This window comes from Puma concolor, chromosome E4 (genome assembly GCF_028749965.1).
Source record: "Puma concolor isolate L17-30 chromosome E4, mPumCon1.1.hap2, whole genome shotgun sequence".
Taxonomy (NCBI): domain Eukaryota; kingdom Metazoa; phylum Chordata; class Mammalia; order Carnivora; family Felidae; genus Puma; species Puma concolor.
Genome location: NC_141683.1, coordinates 3,228,299 through 3,250,835, shown reverse-complemented (window position 1 = coordinate 3,250,835; position 22,537 = coordinate 3,228,299). Strand labels below are relative to the sequence as shown.

The 22,537-nt window shown below is 43.3% G+C and overlaps 1 pseudogene; it reads left to right on the top strand.

The window, feature by feature from the left end:
• Window positions 1-14,260: 14,260 nt before the first annotated feature.
• On the top strand, window positions 14,261-21,310 carry LOC112851672 (deoxycytidylate deaminase pseudogene; annotated as a pseudogene).
• The last annotated feature ends 1,227 nt before the right edge of the window (window positions 21,311-22,537 follow it).

Below are 22,537 nucleotides of genomic sequence, written 5' to 3'. Positions count from 1 at the left end.
TCCAGCTTCCAGCCTCCATCGTGCTCCCTGAGGCCCTGATTCAGGCCCTGTTCAGGCTGGGGAACAAGTTTCGTGTGGCATGGAAAAGGGACCCTACCTCTCATGCCTTTTCTCCTCATCCAGACAGTAACCCATGAAGACACACAGCTCCCCAGCACCCAACCCTGGACCCTGCTGTCACCCTGTCTCTCCAGTCCTTGGGACACTGCCCAAGAACTTCCTTCATGTCTCACCCTCACCCCAGCCCGTTCATATCTCTGATATGTCACTGCTTGTGTTAAAAAATAAAATCAACCAGGGGCGCCTGGGTGGCGCAGTCGGTTAAGCGTCCGACTTCACCCAGGTCACGATCTCGCGGTCCGGGAGTTCGAGCCCCGCGTCAGGCTCTGGGCTGATGGCTCAGAGCCTGGAGCCTGTTTCCGATTCTGTGTCTCCCTCTCTCTCTGCCCCTCGCCCGTTCATGCTCTGTCTCTCTCTGTCCCAAAAATAAATAAACATTGAAAAAAAAATTTTTTTTTAAAATAAAATCAACCAGATAAATTTAAAGGTCACCCTCCAGTAATTGGGAAGAAGAGGGGGTCTGATCATGCAGATGACTTCCCCTCCTTGGGGGAGGGAGAGGGCTCATGTGACAGAGGACCTCATTTGTAAATTCCTCACTGATGCATGAAGACTTACATTTCTGGGGGAGGCTGGAACTGCACTTAGGTTAGGTATTAAACAAGGTTTGAGGAGTTGGCCTGGCCCAAACCGTCATTTTGAGCCCGTGGTCCTTTCCTTCCTTCCTTCCTTCCTTCCTTCCTTCCTTCCTTCCTTCCTTCCTTCCTTCCTTCCTTCCTTCTTTCTTTTTTAATTTACATTCAAGTTAGTTAGCATATAGTGCAATAATGATTTCAGGAGTAGAATCCAGTGATTCATCCCCTACATATAACACCCAGTGCTCATCCCAACAAGTGTCTTCCTTAATGTACCCATTTAGCCCATCTCCCCACTCACAACCCTTCCAGAAATCCTCAGTTTGTTCTCCATATTTAAGAGTCTCTTATGTTTTGTCTCCCTCCTTGTTTTTATGTTATTTTTGCTTCCCTTCCCTTATGTCCATCTATTTTGTATCTTAAAGTCCTCATATCAGTGAAGTCATATGATATTTGTCTTTCTCTGACTAATTTTACTTAGCCTAATACCCTCTAGTTCCATCCACATAGTTGCAAATGGCAAGATTTCATTCTTTTTGATTGCTAAGTAATACTCCAGTGTGTGTGTGTGTGTGTGTGTGTGTGTGTGTGTGTGTGTGTATCTCACATCTTCTATCCATTCACCCATTGATGGACATTTGGGCTCTTTCCATACTTTGGCTATTGCTGATAATGCTGCTATAAACATTAGGGTGCATGTGCCCCTTTGAAACAGCACACCTGTATCCCTTGGATAAATACCTAGTAGTGCCATTGCTGGGTCGTAGGGTAGTTCTATTTTTAGTTTTCTGAGGAAACTCCATACTGTTTGCCAGAGTGGCTGCACCAGCCTGCATGCTCACCAACAATGCAGAAAAGATCCTCTTTCTCCACATCCTCACCAACAACTGTTGTTGCCTGAGTTGTCAATTTTAGCCATTCTGACAGGTGTGAGGTGGTATCTCATTGTGGTTTTGATTTATATTTCCCTGATGATGAGTGATGTTGAGCATTTTTTCATGTATGGGTTGGCCATCTGGATGTCTTCCTTGGAGAAGTGTCTATTCATGTCTATTGCCCATTTCTTCACTGGATTATTTGTTTTTTGGGTGTTGAGTTTGATAAGTTCTTTATAGATTTTGGATCCTAACCCTTTATCTGATATGTCATTCACAAGTACCTTCTCCCATTCTGTCGGTTGCCTTTTAGTTTTGATGATTGTTTCCTTCACTATAGAGAAACTTTTTATTTTGATGAGGTCCCATAGTTCATTTTTTGCTTTTGTTTCCATTGCCTTCATAGACATGTTGAGTAAGAAGTTGCTGTAGCCGAGGCCAAAGAGGTTGCTGCCTGTTTTCTCCTTAGGATTTTGATGGTTTCCTGTCTTACGTTTAGCTCTTTCATCAATTTTGGGTTTATTTTTGTGTATGGTGTAAGAGTGGTCCAGGTTCATTTTTCTGCATGTCTCTGTCCAGTATTCCCAGCACCATTTGCTGAAGAGACTGTCTTTATTCCATTGGATATTCTTTCCTGCTTTGTCAGAGATTAGTTGGCTGTATGTTTGTGGGTCCATTTCTGGGTTCTCTGTTCTGTTCCATTGCTCTGAGTGTCCTTTCTTGTGCCAGTACCATGCTGTCTTGATGATTATAGCTTTGTAATATTGAAGCTTGAAGTGTGGGATTGTGATGCCTCCTGCTTTGGTTTTCTTTTTCAAGATTGCTTTGGCTATTAGGGGTCTTTTCTGGTTTCATACAAATTTTAGAATTGTTTGTTCTAGCTCTGTGAAGAATGCTGATGTTATTTTGATAGGGTTTGCATTAAATATGTAGATTGTTTGGGTAGTATCCACATTTTAACAATATTTGTTCTTCCAATCCATGAGCATGGAATATTTTTTCATTTTTTCTGTGTCTTCTTCAATTTCCTTCATAAGCTTTCTATAGTTTTCAGTGTACAGATTTTTCACCTCTTTGGTTAGGTTTATTCTTAGGTATTTTACGGTTTTTGGTGCAATTGTAAATGGGATCGATTCCTTCATTTCTCCTTCTGTTGCTTCATTATTGGTATATAGGAATGCAACCAATTTCTGAGCATTGATTTTTGTATCCTGAGACTTTGCTGAATTCATGGATCAGTTCTAGCAGTTTTTGGTGGAATCTTTTGGGTTTTCCATATAGAGTATCATGTGAAGAGTGAACGTTTGACTTTCTCCTTGCTAATTTGGATGCCTTTTATTCCTTTGTGTTGCTGATTGTTGAGGCTAGGACTTCCAATATATGTTGAATAACAGTGTGCCCTTGTTTTTTGTTTTTTTTTAAACACTTGCTCTATTTTCTTTTCAGGATTTCCCCATGATTGCCTGTATAAGCGTATCAGCAACAACCAGTTCACCATTATTTTTAGGGGAGAATCAGTTGCCATCAGAGACACCACAGGACATTGAAACATCTGAAGAATACCCCCTCTGTGTCTCTTGCAGTAATATATATTCACTTACCAAACAGTCACTTAGCACCAACCTGGAACCAAGCACCTTGCTCCATGCAGGACAATACAGTGTTCACAATGCAATTGCTTTATTCAAGGAGCTTTTAGTCTACTTGGGAAGAAGAACACATCAGTCATGAACTATATATTTTGGTGTGCTGTCTTCTTTTAATGTGCAGACTCTAGACTAAAACAAGCCTGCTTGAAACAGTATTTACTCAAGCGGTGACCCTTCCTGGTGTTTGCCCTCTCAGAATCTTGACTCAGTGGTTGGCTCAGGTGTTTCTATCCCCACTGGAACTGGATCCCAAATCCAACAGGACCTGGCAAGTGGTAGGCACTCGATGATTATTTCTGAAAGATTGAATAATTCAACTCAGACATCAAATTATTCTTAAAGGTTATGGATTATTACTGTGACATAAAGTGTATTAAGTATCAAAAAGTAGTAGTTGTAATCCTACTTGATAAAATGAGAAGATTACACAGTTTTCTGTAGGATACAAGTTTATGTTAATAATCATGAAGTTCACACAGGATCCTAAAGCAAGTCTCCCATTATTTGTAATATGAAACTGAAAGGGCGGGCCCACACCGGCCGACTCCATCTTGTTCTGTGTCCTCCACCTTGACCACGCCTCCTCCCCTTGAGTAACCTCCCGCTTACCCATTCAAACTTCCCGATCAAAACACACCCGGCGACCTGCCTAAGGGGACCCCGACCCTTCCCCAGCCAATCGGCCGAGGCCACAACCCTTCCCCAGCCAATCGGCTGAGGCCGCAGCCATTACTCACCAACTGCCCCTAGACCCCTATAAAACCTTTGTGCTTTTGAAACTCGCTCTCTCTCCCCAGCATTTCACCGCTGCGTCGGTGCAGGTAGGTGATTGAGCTCGAGCTAGCTCGAATAAAGGCTCTTTGCTTTTGCATCAGACTCAGCTCCCTGGTGGTCTTTGGGGATCACGAATTCTGGGCATAACAAAACCATGAGAATTTGTAGCACATGGAGTTAATAGACTGTTCTGGAATCATGTATCCAGATTCCCTTCTTACTCTTCCTGCTTGAATGAGCTGGCCTTCTGGGACATGCTGACCTTCTACTTCCAGGGTGTTCTTAAGTGTTTAAAGACTCGTAAGTATTTGTTTGTGCTTTATATCATCTGGATAATGTGTTTGGGCTTGTCTTGTGATTTCTTGGTTGACCAGTAAAGAGAAAGAATCTCAAGCTAATGAGAGAAAGATCATCTTTTTTGGAAAGTTCTGACAAGAACATAGAAAATTAGAAAGAGCTCACTCCCATACTTCAGATTTTGAAAAGCTGGATGATCAAGATCACTTCTCCTGAATCCATCAGAGCTAAAGGATCAGATCAACTGGTTAACCCAATATCTAGGGAAATACAGACTCACCCAAGAAAATAGAGTATGCAAACCCTCGCTTACTAAAGACAGGTGCCAGAGGCTCCATAAGCCAGAAAGAATAATTCAGCGCCAACTGTTAACAAATGACTGAAGGCTCGTTGAGTACTGGGAGGCCCTGAGAGTCACAGACTTGGGAAATTCACTGTATCTCTAGGCTTTTGTCCATCAAATTCCCAGCGCTCCTGACAGGCTGGAGTCCAGGATACAGACCAAGGAAATGCCTTCCTCTGGCACAAGCTTGAGGCCTGACAACAGCGGCAGCAGGAGAAGGTCAGAAAGGAGCTTTAACCTGGTGTGGGAAGGGCAGAGAGCCCCACTACTTCAGGGCACAGTGAGCCACTCTGCAGCTGGAGGAAGAGCCAGTGGGGGAAGGGACAGGAACACAACTTGTCCCAGACTAAGACGCTCCACCAGTTGAGGCAAAATCAGGAACACTCAAAAGGCCCAGTCCCCAAACTGAAACACAAAGCACCTGGCTGAGGAGAAGACTGGGCCAAAGCAGAGGTAGTGTCCCCTTCTCTGTCCCAAGCAGGCCAGCCAGCAGGGAACCAAAGGCAGCTCCTGCTGGTGGGGGGACGAGAGGATGAAGATATCAGAGAGAAAGAATTTCCTTTGCCCTTCAAGTTCCTTCTAGCTGCACTAAAACTCAGGTTGACACGGGGTAGATTAAGAGGAGAAAATCAAATTTAATTGCAAATGTATGGGGAATCCACACTGACAGTGTGGTGACACGAAGCATATGTGAGTTCAGGAGGTGTAGGAGCCTGAAGATACAAAGGAAAGGAAGACCACTGGCAGGACGGTGAGAGGAGAGGTTTGGGAAACAAATAGGTGCCCTATTATGCAGATACGTTTCTTAGGAAAAGAGGAATCTCTCTTAATAGCTCTCTTCCTGCTACAGGCAGGCAGGTGAGGGAGAGGTAAAGACCTTTTCTGGAATTTGCTGGGTTTTGGCTGCTTTTAACTCAAAATAATGCTAGGGGCAAAGTAGCCCATCTGGGGAAGGCCTGCTCTTGGCTCCTATAAAGATAAATCATCCTGAAGCATATCCCAAAGAGAATACTCACAGTGAATAGGAACAAAGCCCTCAGGCCAACACCCCTACCTACAAAGAAAGAAAGGAGAGAGGGGAGAGGGCTGTGAAAGCAGCAGCAGACACAAACCCAGGCCCCTAGATGAGACAGACTGAACCCCCTCCACCACACTGAACAAAAGAACAGGCACACACATTTCCATTCCAAAAAATATATATCCTAATTACCTCAGTGTCTTAGCCTACTGACATGTCTGCATTTTGATCAAAAATTATTAAACCCATGCAAATAAGAATGAGGGGGCGGTGCCCCCAGGCCCCTAAAACAGTCCACACTTGCCCTCTGAGTCCCTGTGCCCACAGGAGAGCGAGCAACAGTTAGTACATTCAACAACAACAAAAAACCACAACGGTGACAAGAAACTCCGTGACAGGTTGAGTGATAAAGACTTCAAAGAAAGGAGAAGTTTTCTATTTTAAGGCCTTGGAAAGCACTTTTCTTCCTGCTGTTTAAGTAGGAGGCCTCCCATTTGCCTTTTGCACTGGACCCTGTAAATTATAAGCCTCCAAAAATTTACAGCCATGAGTGTAGTGTGGGGAGAGTGGAGGGGCTGGGGTCTGGTGTGGGTTTGGGCAGGAAGGAGAACGAAGAATGATAAGGAAACGAGGAATGTCATTTTGGGACCAAAGTGTTGGGACCTGGGCAGAGACACCAATGGTCATAACAGATGCAGAAGGAGAAGGGGGCCAGAAGACAGACTGTCAGCAAAAAGATTTAGGGGTCCCAGTGGGCAAAAAGACAAAACATAGCTTTCCTGACACAAGAAAAGTCATTTTAGGCCCCCAGCCATCCTGTAAAAGAAGGTAAGAACAGCCACTATCAGGCCAGGAGATAGCCTAATCCTATCACAAGAAATCAGTGGTAAATTTCCCAGACCTTCAAAAGTCAAGACTGACCTGACACACGCTCTTGAGTTATCTTCATAGGATATGAACTCCTCAGAGCACCCAGATGCTGGAAGCTACTGGAGCCAGGGAATCGGTAATGCCCACTCCTGCTGGCCTCATGACTGACCTGAACTCTGTCACCTTCAGATGACTTTTGCCCCAGTACCATGCTGAATTCCCCATTGCACAACCCCCTTCATGAGAATGTGTGCATCACCCTCATTTAGAACTTCCTCAATTTTGTTGTTCGGGGAAGCACTGCTTTGGGAAATCTCCCCAGCGTTCTCCTTACTTGTTGCAAGTAAAACCCTTCCTTGTCCTATTCTTTGGCTCAATTGTGTCTTTTGGCTCAACACCCACCAACAGGCAAGTACAGTTTTGGGTAATAGAAGGAGGAGGAAGAGAATGTGGAGGAGGAGAAGGGAACAGAAGAGGGTTGGAAGTTGAAGTGGAGCAGAGCCGCTCAATCTTCAGCTCAGCTCCTGTGGGCAGAGGTGAGACACAACCAGGGGTGCAGGAAACAGCTGGCACATGAGTCATGGTTCCAATGAGGATCTGTGACTTTCTCAGCATAGGGATTGATGGCAGGCCACGCCCAAGATGGGCCACTTTGGCATGAATATTACTGTGAGTTAAAAGTAATTAGGGGCGCCTGGGTGGCGCAGTCGGTTGAGCATCCGACTTCAGCCAGGTCATGATCTCACGGTCCGTGAGTTCGAGCCCCGCGTCAGGCTCTGGGCTGATGGCTCGGAGCCTGGAGCCTGTTTCCGATTCTGTGTCTCCCTCTCTCTCTGCCCCTCCCCCGTTCATGCTCTGTCTCTCTCTGTCCCAAAAATAAATAAAAAACGTTGAAAAAAAAATTAAAAAAAAAAAAAAAGTAATAAAAACCCAGCAGATCCAAGAAAAGTTCTTGCCTCCCCTTGAACTGTCTAAATTTACACTGGAAAAAGAGACTGTACCAGGAAGAGAACTATTAAGAGAGATTCCTCTTTACCTAAGAAACTTATCTGCATCTGCATAATAGGGCACCTTTGTTCTCCAAAGCTCTCTTCTCACCTTCTCACCAACGGTCTTCCTCCCCTTTGTATCCTCAGACCTCTACCCCTTTCCTGAGCTCACATAAACTTCATGTTGCCTCACTGTCTTTGAAATCCTATGTCTGTGTGGAACCCCTGTATATACAAAACTAAATTTGATTTTATCCTGTTAATCTGTCTCCTGTTAAATGAGACAGTTTAGTCCAGCTAGAAGAATCTTGAAGGGCAGAGGGAATTCTTCCTCCCCAACACTAGCCAGCTCCACTTCTGCACGAATGCTCACCTTCAGTGGACAGAAGACAAGTTCTGAAGGAGGAGAAAGGAGGGGGGCTTCTCAAGAAAGACAGCAAACTGGGGACAAGACGGAGTGGCTGTCGGGTCACTGACAGTCGTGTGCTCCCTGGACACAGGAGCCCCAAAGGAGAAACAGGGGAGGTGTTTGGAGCTCAGCTAGAAGGGTGCCCACCCTCAGGGAGCAGGGCATCTTCCATGTCCCCAGACCTCCCTGAGGCCCTCCTTGTGGCTCATTGGTGTTCAGGCCTTGAGCACCCTCATGTTTCTCTAACAGCCTTTGCTGGGTGCCCCCCAAATACCATCACAGCTCTTGAATTTCTCCCTCCTCAGGACCCAGATGTGAGCGCCGTCCCCACACAGCCCCACACACTCATCTGATGTGCCCTCCCCCACAGAAACCTCAGCTTCCCTGCGGTAGAAATCCACTGTCCCTGATGACCACGTGCCTTTTACTGAGCTTCTCATTCCTCCACCACACTCTGCCTCCTGTTTCTCTTCTGTCTGGCTGACCTCCAGCAACATTTCCTGCATCTACTCTGTGTGCTTCTCGCCTTTCACACCAAATCTCTTGTACTAAGAGAGCTTTGGACTGAGCATCAAGATAATTCCAGGCTGGGACACCCACTGGATGCAGTGAGTTGGTGAAATCATATCAGTATCTGGCCTCTGTTTCCTCATCAGCAACATAGCTGTGCTGAAAGAACTGAATATTTTCTAACAGCACTTTGGGACCTGAAATTCTTCCTGTGTTCCTGTCTTCCTGTGTCTTCCTGTGCTCCTGTCTCCTTCCATCCACGTGTTCTGCTCCTCCCCGCTCGGTAGCCATGGTTCACCTCACCTTCATCTCAGCTCCCTGGACCTCCCCTCCCTGTCCTCCTACTCCCCACCCATTCAATCCAACTTCAGTCCTTCCTTCCACTTTCACACCTAAGGCATTGTTTTCTCATATGACCCTTGGATTCCTGTGTGCAAATATACCAAACGGTTATGGATTCTATTTCTGGCAAGAAGGCATGCTCCACAGCTTGCAAAGGGGATATAATAAAAACCCTCAGAAATGCAAGATTTTTAAAAGTCTTTTAGTTCTTTTTAAAATTTTTTTTTCAACGTTTTTATTTTTTATTTTTGGGACAGAGAGAGACAGAGCATGAACGGGGGAGGGGCAGAGAGAGAGGCAGACACAGAATCGGAAACAGGCTCCAGGCTCTGAGCCATCAGCCCAGAGCCCGACGCGGGGCTCGAACTCACGGACCGCGAGATCGTGACCTGGCTGAAGTCGGACGCTTAACCGACTGCGCCACCCAGGCGCCCCCTTTTAGTTCTTTTTTAATGCAGAGCTGCATTCATAATGAAATAAGGGAAACACCAGAGAATAAAACAAGAAGAAATGGGAAACTGGCAAGACCAACATGGCACATGAGCATATAAGACGCTGTGTGGGTTGCCTGAAGGTTAGCTGTTCTGGCCGCTTTGCTTGAATCAGGTGACAAGGCCTGAGACCAGGCAAATAGGTGAAAGTTGCCACGGAGGCTTCTGCTGTCTCCTTCAGTGACAGGAGGGACCAGGAAAAACACACCCAATTGTACAGAAGAGGAAGTTGTCCATCTGTGTATTCCCTGAATGTTGGCTTCTTTGCTTGTTTCTCATTGTAAGAATTACTAATCACAAGTGTGATATTGGAGTTCACAATATTCTACTTGTGTACACAATGCAGTAAATTAAAATAACAGATGATTCCTTGTGACACTTGGTGAATTTTAACACAAAGTTAATCTCAAAAGAGCTGCCCTCATCAACAAGCTGCAAAGGATTCCCACACATAAAGCCTTTCCTAATATAAGGGCACAACCCAAAATTAAAGAACACGGAGAAAAATAATTCATCACGAAGTTAAGTTAGCAGACAGATAAGTAATACGTTAGCTCCCTCAAGAAATCACACATAGGGGAAATTATATTTTAAAAGCTGAAAGATATAAAAAGAAATAATACCAGAAAAGAAAAAGCCATTATCAAAACCTACGAGAAAGATTTTTTAATAGCAAATTAAAGGTTCTAGAAATAAAAATTCTAACCACTGTAATTAAAAGCTCAGTGGATGGGGGAGCCTGGGTGGCTCAGTCGGTTAGGCATCCAAATTCAGCTCAGGTCACGTTCTCACAGCTCATGGTTCGAGCCCCACGTCCGGCTCTGTGCTGACAGCTCAGACCCTGGAGCCTGCTTCTGATTTGGTGTCTCCCTCGCTCTAGCCCTCCCCCGCTCACGCTCTGTCTCACTCTGTCTCTCAAAAATAAATAAACATTTAAAAGAATTTAAAAACAACAAGCTCAGTGGATGGAGTAAGTAACAACTAGGGATGTACTGATCACTTTTTTTTTTTTTTTTTTTTTTTTGGATCTGGTTTATTTTGCCAGGACCCTTGTTATCAGATAGAAAGTAGGTAAGGATACGCTTTTGCTGTGTGTTGTTTACTCAAAGTTCTACCTAGAGCATCCTCTACAAAAACTATTTTAAGAAGGTTTTGCTTTTCCGTAATATGTTCTGAAAATGCTATGTAATGTTCATTTATTATCCTGCAAGGACTGTTGTATGCTTGTTTACTTTGCTATCTTGCCCACTGCCCAATTCACTAGAACAAAACTTTGTATTGGTCTGCTGGGGCAGCCATGACAAAGTACCACAGACTGCGTGGCTCAGACATGGATTTCTACTGGTTCTAGAGACCAGAAGTCCGGGACCAAGATGTCAACAGGTTTGGTTCCGAGGCCTCTCTCTTTGGCTTATAGGTGGACAGCCATCTTACCTCTGTGTCTGCACCTCATATTTCCTCTGTGCATCCCTGCTGTCTCTTTGGGTCCAAATTTCCTCTTCTTTTAAGGACACCACTCATAGTGGACTAGGGCCCACCCTATGGCCTCATTTTAACTACTCTTTAAGGGCCTATTTCCAAATACAGTAACATTCTGAGATACTAAGGGTTAGGGCTTTAGCATATGAATTCCAGGGAGACACAGCTCAGCCCATAACACTGGATATTTTCACTTTTCAAAACCTTCTTCACTTTCAAATGTGGTTTTTTTAAACAGGGATGTTGTTGATTTCTAGACTTCAGAGACTATTGCTCTGGCTTATGAAAGTAACCTTTAACCTCCCCAAAGCCTATAACTCTGTATTGTTGTCTTATTAATAACTATTGCCCTGATAGGTATGTTTAAGTCAACATCTGTTTTCTAAAATGTACAAGTAATTTTGGTTTTTCTTTATGGAGCCCCCCCAAAAAACTCATTTTTCCTCCTCTTCCACGAGGTGCACTTGAAGGTGAAGAGTTACTCTTAGGAGTATTAAGATTTCTTATAAATCTAAAATAATTAGGGGCGCCTGGGTGGCGCAGTCGGTTAAGCGTCCGACTTCAGCCAGGTCACGATCTCGCGGTCCGTGAGTTCGAGCCCCGCGTCGGGCTCTGGGCTGATGGCTCAGAGCCTGGAGCCTGTTTCTGATTCTGTGTCTCCCTCTCTCTCTGCCCCTCCCCCGTTCATGCTCTGTCTCTCTCTGTCCCAAAAAAATAAATAAACGTTAAAAAATAAATAAATAAAAAAAATAAATCTAAAATAATTAATGGCACAGGGATAGACTTCCAGAAGATAGAACCAGAATAACGAGTTCAGGAACAGATACATATAAGGGTGCCTGGATGGCTCAGTCGGTTAAGCATTCAACTTCGGCTCAGATCATGAGCTCATGGTTCGTGGCTTGCATTGGGCTCTGTGCTGACAGCTCAGAGCCTGGAGCCTGCTTCAGATTCTGTCTCCTTCTGTCTCTCTGCCCCTCCCCCACTCACACTCTGTCTCTGTTTCTCTCTCTCTCTCTCTTCCTCTCCCTCTCTCTCAAAATGAATAAACATTAAAAAAAAAAAAAGAAACAAAAACAGATGAACATAAGGGAAGGGAAACAAAAATAATATAAAAACAGGGAGGGGGACAAAACAAAACAGACTCATAAATATGGAGAACAAACTGAGGGTTGCTGGAGGGGTTGTGGGAGGGGGGATGGGCTAAATGGGGAAGGGGCATTAAATCATTGCTTCACTATATACTAACTAATTTGGATGTAAACTTTAAAAAATAAAAAATTAAGTTAAAAAAATTTTTTTTAATGTTAAGTCACTCGTAAAAAAAAAACAGATCCATCTATATGGACACAATGTAATTGGTATTGCATATCGCTGGTATTAATCAAGTGACTAACATTGAAAAAAATAAGATGCTACTCCTATTTTACACCATGCACAAAAATCAGGTCCAGGTATATTGTAGATCTAAATGTAAAAGGTAAAATAATTAAGCTTCTCAAAAGTAAAATACTACGGTCGTTTTCACAGTGTGATCCCCAGACCAACAGAATCAGCATCATCTGGAAATTGTAAGAAATGCAACTTCTTGGACCTCTTTCCTGACCTAAAGAATGAGAAACTCTGGAGAAAACGTGAGAAACATGAGAAAATTCTTAGCACAAAAACACAGGAGACAGGCAGAGTGGCTGCAGCTAGATTCTCTAACCAGTTGCCTTTGCAACAGCTGGGCTGAGGACGCGTGAGGCAGGACACAGGAGGTGCCTGAAACCAAGTTTGTATAAGCAAACAAACAAAAGATATAATATATACACAAAGTCAATGAATTCTTTCATAGGGAGACTTCAAGACCGCCGGTCTGTTCAGTAACTAACTCCCAGTGACGTCTAGTGGTGAAATACAGACATTCACCACCGTCAAGTTCCCACACTTCAATAGTGTCTAAAGAGAGTCCCCACCGAGAATTCTATGCTGTTCAGACTCACCGGTTCTGAATTAAAACCTCAGTGCCTGATGTGGACAGTCACCTGCAGTGACATCTGTTCATCTGCTGGGATCCTTATCTGAACCCATCACTTTAAGGAGAGAAGGCAAACATGACCTGGTACCTTGGAAGTGAACTACATTGATGTGGGGAGCTTTGTAGTAAGACTTTGCCGTAAGCAGAGGATTTTATCTAACTGTGGCTACTTCCCCCATATTTTTTCCCACAGTTACAGTTAGCCTTAAATGAGATCTCTTTTTCACATTTGTAATCTAAAAGTCCTAATTTCTCTGGCTTTGGAGAGGCATTCTGCTTAAATCTCCGAATTAAAGTATCTATGAAAAAGTATACCACGTAAATTCCATTAGGCCAGTTTAATTCCCTTATTTTAAAACCACAATGAAATGATTTCTTTTTTTTCCCCAATTTTATTTATATTTTATTTAAACAAAATATTATATTTATATTTTATTAAATATAAATATATTTATATTCACTGGATCAACTCTTTTTCATATGAAAAAAATATATGTACATGGTAAAAGGTAACTGGCAATTCAGAGGTTGAATTTTACCTGTAAAGGATTTGCTTCTGTGGTTTTTCTTTTATAGCCATTATTCACACCAAAATGGAACTTTTCCGGGGCGCCTGGGTGGCTCAGTCGGTTAAGCGGCCGACTTCGGCTCAGGTCACGATCTCGCGGTCCGTGAGTTCGAGCCCCGCATCGGGCTCTGGGCTGATGGCTCAGAGCCTGGAGCCTGCTTCCGATTCTGTGTCTCCCTCTCTCTCTGCCCCTCCCCCGTTCGTGCTCTGTCTCTCTCTGTCTCAAAAATAAATAAAAAACGTTAAAAAAAATTATTTAAAAAAAAATTAAAAAAATTAAAAAAACAAAATGGAACTTTCCCAACTGGAATTGTACAGATCTAAATATTATTATATACAGTTTTAGCCACTATAAATTTTCTTTTGTGTTGGTTTTGCTGCTGTTTACGTTTATTTTAAAATTTAGATGAAGCAAAAATAGTTGAGCTCATTGATTTCCATTTTAATGAGATAATCCATGATCTTCCTTTGTCCCAGATTAGTTTATTATGTTGCTAATTGGGCTGTGTACTTTGCAGACTGTATACTACCTGGGCAGGTTCTGGGCTGAGAAAAGAGCCCGCAACAGGAGTAAATGTTCTCCATTATATAAATTATCATGTCACCTACAAACAAAGAGAGCTAAGCTTCTGGTTTGACAGTTTGTGGCTGTAATTTCTTTCTTTGCCTTATTAGCTCTTAGTTAATAAGGATGGGACAACCAGTGCAATGCTGAATACAGTCAGCATTTCCTGGCTCCGATCTTAGAGGAAAAGCATACAATGTCCCCATTTAGTCTGGTGTTAGCTGGTGACGCCCTTCATCAAATTGAGAAAGTTCTCCTTTATTCCTAGATTACTGGAAGTTTTTATCATGAGGAGGTGGTGGGTGTTTCAAATGTTTTACCTGTATCTGTTGAAATAATATGATCACCCTCCTATATTCTGCCAACATGGCGAATTCAAATGTTCGATTTTCAAATATCAAGCTGATCGTCCTCATCTGGGGTAAACCCCACCTGTTCAATACACTGCTAGATTTTATTAAATTGTGTTAAGGGTTTTTGTGCCTGAGTTTATAAGAAATATTGGTGTTAATTTTTCTTTTCTTATCATTTCTTTGTAAGTTTTTCTTATTAGGGATACACAGAGATCATAAATAGGGAACTTTTTGCTTTTAATCCACATTTTCAAATATATTGGCATAAAGTTTTCCTACAAGTCCCACTATATTCCTTTAATAAGGATGTGTGGTAATATCTTTTTATACTTAATACGGATCATTTGTTTTTTCTCTCTCTTGTCTTGATCATGTTGGATAAGTATCAATTGAATTAATCTGTTGGGTTTACTTTGTTCTGTTCTTGCCTCTTTTCTTTTCTTTTTTTTTTTTAACGTTTATTCATTTTTTTGAGAGACAGAGAGAGAGCGAGTTGGGGAAGGGCAGAGAGAGAGGGAGACACAGAATCCAGAGCAGGCTCCAGGCTCTGAGCTGTCCCCACAGGGCCTGACGCGGGGCTTGAACTCACGAACCGTGAGATTATGACCTGAACCGAAGTCGGATGCTTAACTGACTGAGCCACCCAAGCACCTCTGTTCTTGCTTCTTAAGAGGCACGCCTAGATCACTGATTTTAAATTTTCTTTACTGTTGTTTTAATACAAGTATTTGAACTCTGTGGCTCCTTGCTTTGCACCACTTTTGAAGAATCTCATGCATTCTGATATGCTATGTCTTTATCACCCTTCAGTTACAAGTATTTTCTAATCTCCCTTTTGAATCCTTCATTAACCCATGAATTATTTGGAATTTTGCTGCTTAACTTTCAAATATTTGAATTTTTTTAGATGTCTTATTATTATTGATTCCCAATTCAATTCCATGGTAATCAGAGAATACACTCAGAGTGATTTCAATTCTCTCATATTACTGAGACTACTTTATGGCCTCGCATGTGGTCTCCAATGATTAGCGTTTCGTGTGTGGTGGGAAAAAACATATATTCGGAATTTGTAAGATGTAATTAATGCTCAGTAGGTCATGTTGGTGATAGTGTTGTTTGAATCTTCTATACCCTTATTGATTTTTGTTCATTTATTCTATCAGTTACTGAAAACAGGTGTGTCAAAATCTCCAATCATGATTTTTATTTATTTGTCCCTTTGATTCTACCAATCTTCCCATCATGAATTATGGAATTCTGTTACTAGGTGCATTGACAGTTAGGATTTGTTTGCCTTCTTTATGAATTGATCATTTTACCATTATGAAGTATTCCTGTGACTTACCATGCCCAGATCTCTCCAGTCCCTCTTTTATATCCGAGTTACAGTTGGTATTGTTTCTTTTTATCCTGAAAGACTGCCAGGTGCATTTCTTAGTCTACTGGCAACAAATCCTCTCAGCTCTCATTTATCAGAAAATATCTTTACTTGACCTTTAGTTCAGAAGGATAGTTTTGCTGGGTATTTCCAGCATTCTGTAGAATTTTAAGTCTACAGTTTTGTGTCTCAACACTGGAAAGATACCATTCCATTGACCTCTAGCTTACCTTTCTAGTGGGAAGGCAATACTCTTCTTACCTTTGTCCTCTACATACTGGCTTTTTGTCGTGACTGCTTTTAGGATTTTCTCTTTATTTTTGGTTTTCTGCATACTCGCTATGACATACGTGGGTGTGGTTTCCTTGGAAGGTATCCTGCTTGGGATTTACTAGGATTTTTGAATTTTGTGAACTCATATTCTTCCATCCACACTGGGGAAAATTTGACCATTATTCCTAAAAGCAGTGTTCTGCCTCTATCCAATTCTTATAACCCAAGTCAAAGATATTGTTCAGTTATTTTAGCTTTTCAGCCTTTTCCCCCAGTGTTTTCTTTCAGAAAATTTTATGACCCTTTCTTCCAGATCACTGACTCTTTCTTCTGCAGTGTTTATTCTGTTGGTAAGGTCCTCCAATATGCTTTTCTTTTTCCAGAACACATTCTGTGCATTATTAAAATTTTCATACATTCTATGAGATTCCCCATATGTTCACCCATTCTTTTTAGCTTGACTTATAAATTTCTAAATGCATATATGTATTTTGAATGGAAAAAGGCTTCATTTGGAAAAAGGCTTCATGTATTTTGAATGGAAAAAGGCAGTGACACAAGCCAAACATATTAATAATACTAATTTTAAGCTTCTTTTCTTCTGGTTTCAACATCTGGGTTATCAGTTGATCTGTTTCTTCTTATTATTATTTTTATGCATCTCAATTTCCTCACATACCTCATGATGTTTTATGACGTGCTAGACATTGTCCATAGACAATGTGGAGACTGAATTACTCAGTTCCTCTACTTTGTTTCTATTTCTTTTTCTAAATTTTTTTTAATGTTTATTTATTTTTGACAGAGAGACAGAGCATGAGCGGTGGAGGGACAGAGAGAGAGGGAGACACAGAATCTGAAGCAGGCTCCAGGCTCTGAGCTGTCAACATAGAGTCCGACGTGGGGCTCAAACTCACGAACTGTGAGATCCTGACCTGAGCGGAAGTTGGACGCTCAACCAACTGAACCACCCAGGCACCCCTCTGTTGCTTTTTTTAAATAACTTTTTAAATAACTCTGTTTTAACATTTATTTATTATTTTTGAGAGAGTGTGTGAGCAGGGGAGGGATAGAGAGAGAGGGAGACACAGAATCCAAAGCAGGCTCCAGGCTCTGAGCCATCAGCACAGAGCCCGATGCGGGGCTCAGATCCATGAACCGAGAGATCATGACCTAAGCCGAAGTCATATGTTTAACAAACTGAGCCACCCAGGCACACTTCTCCATTTTTATTTCCAAGACTGTGCAATCTCTTTCCAATACATGACTGCTAAAGCAAGGAGGTGATTACTCAGATTGCCCCAAGTATGAAATTAATCTTGGCTTAGGTGGCAGTTTTTAAAATTGACCTCATCTCTTAGTCTACCTCCTAGAGTCACAGCAGTTTCTGCCACGTCTGACTACTTTGGTCTCATCAGTGTTTGATCCTGGAACCTGGTGGGAGTTGAACGTGTTTCATTTTTTGAGTCCGTGGTAGAAAAGCCATCTGTTTCTAGAAATCGCAAGGACACATGAGGCCAGAGTCTTTTCTGCTTTACGGCCCCACCCACACTGTCCTTTTCTCAGCACAACATGAGTGGGAAGCCAGGGAGAATTGTTTAGTCAAGTAAATTATTGCTGCATTTCAGGGTCTCTGAAACCACTGACCCCAGCTCACCTCCACCACTCCCGGCTCATCTCTCTGAGGGCTGGCAGGCTTTCTCTTCCAATGTTGCCTCCATAGCTGTGTGTAAAGGGGGTTGGCAGGCTTTCTCCTCCAACGTTGCCTCCATAACTGTGCCTCTCTCTGGAAATCAGTCTGTTGGGGGTTTCCTTGTTTCTATCAATAGTTTCATAGATAAGTACAATTTTTATAATATCTGAAATTATTGGTGTTACTATGGAAACAAAGATCTTCCACATCCTTTCATATCCCAGCCAGAAAATTGCTTATTGTGTATAGATTATAGCCACTGCAAGGAAAACTATAGTTTCATCATTTTTTTCTCTAACTGATCTGGTTCTCCCCATACTTATCTCCTGCTTGGTGAAAAGAAAGGAAGAAAGAAAAGAACACAGTTATGTTTAAATCTCAGTGTGAGATCAAGGACTCCATTTTTCTTTCATGAGGCTAGTTGGTCCTACTGTGCAAACAGAACACAGACAGGACATATTCTTAGAGGCTGTGACACACAAAGGTCAGGATCTCTCTAACTCTACTTCTTCCAAAGCAAACAGACAGAGAAAATGTATGACAGATGAAAAGCCAACACAAGCAGAGCCTGGAGTTGTTGCAGCAGAAGAGGCAGAAACTGGGCTTCCAGGATGCCGAGGGGATGCCAGAGAAGTATATGGCTGACACCAGAAAAGCGGGAAATGGGGCAGTGGGGAACCAAGGGTGACAGGGTCCAGACTAGGGGTGCAGAAGCAGAGCAGGGCGTGGTATCCCTGGGATGAGCTCCAGAGGAAGTGTGCTGCAAGGAAGTGAAAACTGGGTCTGAAACACCCAATCTGAGGCCAGATCTCAATAGCGGTCCGGGCAAAGGCAAAGTGTCTTTGGAGAAAAGATTTCTTCAATTATGCTGGCCAAATTCACATAGATTAAAAACAATTATGACCTCAAAGAATACCAAGCCCTTATGCCAGTAGAAACACAAAACAATATAAGTCAATTGCCTAGGACTAAAATATTATGGTTGTTGGAATTGGAATGTGGAATTCTGAAAGACAACTGAGAATGTAATTACAAAGACAACTGTACATAAAAACCTATCAGAAGTGACCATGGGGGAGGGGAAGGAAAAAAAATAAGAGAGGGAGGGAGTCAAACCATAAGAGACTCTTAAAAACTGAGAACAAACTGAGGGTTGATGGGGGGTGGGAGGGAGGGTAGGGTGGGTGATGGGCATTGAGGAGGTCACCTGTTGGGATGAGCACTGGGTGTTGTATGGAAACCAATTTGACAACAAATCTCATATTTAAAAAAAAAGAAGCGACTATCTAGAAATTAAAGGTAAACTGATGATGTAATGAACTCCATGGATGTGTCAAAGAGCATAATAGATATAGCTGAGGAATGATTTAGAGGGAAGGAAGATACTTCTGAGGCACTTGTCCTGAATGCAGTAAAAAGATAAGGAATGGAAAAATACAAAAGAGAGGGTAAGAGATACAGAGGAGAAAAGATGAAAAAGAGAGAAGACAGCTTACAGGATTTATGGAACATGATCAAGCAGACTCATATACACGTTATGACGCGGGTCTCAGAAAGAGAGGAGAGAAAGGGGCGCCTGGGTGGCACAGTCGGTTAAGCGTCCGACTTCAGCCAGGTCACGATCTCACGGTCCGTGAGTTCAAGCCCCGCGTCGGGCTCTGGGCTGATGGCTCAGAGCCTGGAGCCTGTTTCCGATTCTGTGTCTCCCTCTCTCTCTGCCCCTCCCCCGTTCATGCTCTGTCTCTCTATGTCCCAAAAATAAATAAACGTTGAAAAGAAAAAAAAATTAAAAAAAAAAAAAAAAGAAAGAGAGGAGAGAGAAAAGGGGGCAAAAAACTTGTTCATAGAAATGACCAGCAACGTGCATGGCATGGAGGAAGAAACGAACATCCAGATCCAGGAAGCCCAAAGCAATCACCAGATAAGATAAATCCAAAGTGACCCACACCAAGATGCATAATAATTATATTGTCAAAAGGCAAAGACAAAGACGTTAATGAAAGGAGATAAAAAGCAACAAAAGAAAAAAGCGATTCGTTACACACCCAGAAAGCTCCGAAAGATCACGGGCAGATCATCCAACACAGACTGTTGAGCTTTCTGTGAGCTTCACGGAGCCGGCAAAGCCAAGCCACTAGTAGGTACCAGAAAGATAGAGAGAGAGGAATCAAAGCATACCAGTATCCGCAGAAAAAGGTAAGTGTTTATAGCTGCACGTATACTTGGTATAAAAACATACTTCTGGGGAACTCATTGATCCAAGGAGAAATCATGCTAAAAATGTACAAGAATTTAGGGCTAAAGTACAATAAAAACACAACATATCAGTACCTGTGAGACGCACGGCCCAGTTTCAGACAAGAGTCTACCCATCAGCGGCTCGATTCATATCTTTACTTTGTTGCTCAAACCTTGCAAAGCTGTGATGTGTTTGCTGCTCTACTTTCTAAATTTCTTTTTTAATGTTTATTTACTTTTGAGGGAGAGAGAGAGAGAGAGAGGCAGAGACAGAGCATAAGCGGGGGGAAGGGGAGGGGAGGGGCAGAGAGAGAGGGAGACACAGAATCCCAAGCAGGGTCCAGGTTCCGAGCTGTCAGCACAGAACCCAATGTGGGGCTTGAACCCACAAACTGAGACCGTGACCTGAGCTGAAGTCAGCGGCTTAACTGACTGAGCCACCCAGGTGCCCCTGGCTACTCTACTTTCTAAGAATAGTGAGAACTGTATTGAAATCACCCCTGAAGCTCCCTCCATTTTTGCCTAGACTTGAAAACGCTTCTGTTTTCAGAATGAAACGCTGAAAATCAATGAGCTAAATGGCTAATTTAAGAGATCACTGAATGGCCTGGGTGTGCTTTGGTGGCAGTGGCTGGGGACCAGAACAGCCTGCAGGCTTGCAGACCCAGTGTGGGTGACTGGGAGGGGGTCTAGCCAAGCAGGTTTAGCATTAAATGGGGTTTTCTGCACGAAAGGGGCAACTATGCGGGATGGGCTGAGTATTTCATGGCAGTGGCCTTTTTTTTTTTATAATTTTTTAAAATGTTTATTTATTTTTGACAGAGAGAGAGAGAGAGAGACAGAGCATGAGCGGGGGAGGGGCAAAGAGAGAGGGAGACACAGAATCCAAAGCAGGCTCCAGGCTCTGAGCTGTCAGCACAGAGCCCGACGCGGGGCTCGAACTCACAGACTGCGAGATCATGACCTGAGCCGAAGTCGGACACTCAACCGACTGAGTCACCCAGGCGCCCCTTGGCAGTGGCCTTCTTATCGACACCAAGAAGCAAAGATCCCAGCTGCCAGGTCAGAGCGTGATTCATGAGTGCAGAAAACATGATTATGGGGACAGGATACAGTGGGATGCCAAGCAGGTTCCGTGACGACCAGATCCCTTGGGGGGAAATGGCAGACAGCAAGCTAAATACCAAACACCCTGACGTGTGCCACGCAGAGCTGAATGCCATCATGAACACAGATTGCACACCACAGGTGTGAAAGGTACGTTTCCTTGTTCCTATGTAACGAATGTGCTAAGCTTATCATCCAGGCAGGTATAAAAGGAGTTATTTTGATGTCTGATGATTTACACCATGACAGTGATGAGACAGTAGCTACGAGGCTCCCATTTGATTTGGCTGGGGTTACATTTGGGAAGCATAGGCAAGACTTTCATTGATTTTGATTCAGTGAACAGCAGACCTAGGCAGAAGCTTCGGTGAGTCACTTCTCATTAAAGCTCTGGGAGACTGGAATTATCACCTGCTAAGAAGATGCTGATGCCTTCATCTTGAGGTTACAGTAACTTTTTAATAGTCAATACGGCAAAAGTAGACATCTAAACAATAGGAAGCCACACATCTTCCTGTCTCTTCTGTCACATGGAATCTACATTTGTTTAAACTATTGATTTAGGGCTTAAAATGAAGGAGGCTATAGATGGCCTGCCATGTAGGTGTGGGATGCCTCCCCCCTTTTTCTCCTGGTTTGCTGGGGGGCCATACTTCCGCAGAAAGGCACCTGCTCTCTGTCATCACCTGCTCTTTACCTGCTACATTGCTGGAAAGACCAATAAATACTCGTGTGTTCTTAGTGGGCATGAGCAGACACATTGATTTGAACATCTGGCCCCAATGAGGCACATGGTGTCCTTGGGCAAAAAAAGTGAAACCCGAATGACTGTAGACTTAAAGTCTTTGCTTTCGAGGGTCAAGGAGAACACCCACGCACCTACCCACCCAAAATCCCAGATAAGAAGGCGCATCTGCCCTTACAGATGATGAGCATAACTGAGCCAAGGACCCCTTCTCTGCTCCTGCTATCCTGCCACACACAGGGTCACGGCCCCTTGTCCCTCTAGGGGTGGGGACCCCTGTTGTCCAGCTGCTTGTTTTGGTTTGTTGGTCACAGAGGTCCTCCCTTTATGAATTCCTCCTGTTGCGGAGAGGCTGTACAGATGGAAAGAGCAGAGCACCCCCCCCCTTCCCTATGAGTGTGGTCTTCCATGTGCCAGAACACCTACTCTCCAGGACCCTCCACGACAGGAGAGTGTGAGTGAAGAGTGAGAAACCGGGGCCACGGGAGCAGCTTATTCCGGATCGGTAGGTGGAGGGAGCTCACGGGTGCTCCTGGAGCTGCGCCTTCATCAACATCAATTCCAGTTCCTGACCACTGTGTGCTGGGGAATCCGTGCCATGCCCTCCTCTATAATCTCACTTAATCTTTCATTAAACACACCCAGTACCTTTGCTGAGACAATGTTTCTGTATCCTAAAGATTACGACCTTCTTATAGTGCCCATGTGTTCATGTCCATGAAGGAATAAGCATGAGTCTACGCTCTGGGGTATCAAAGGTGACTTGGGTCCCGCAAGGGGAGTGACGGATGCTGTGTGGTGGACATGTCACATCGTACAGCAACTGTAAACAGCAGGTTAGCTGCACACCTGG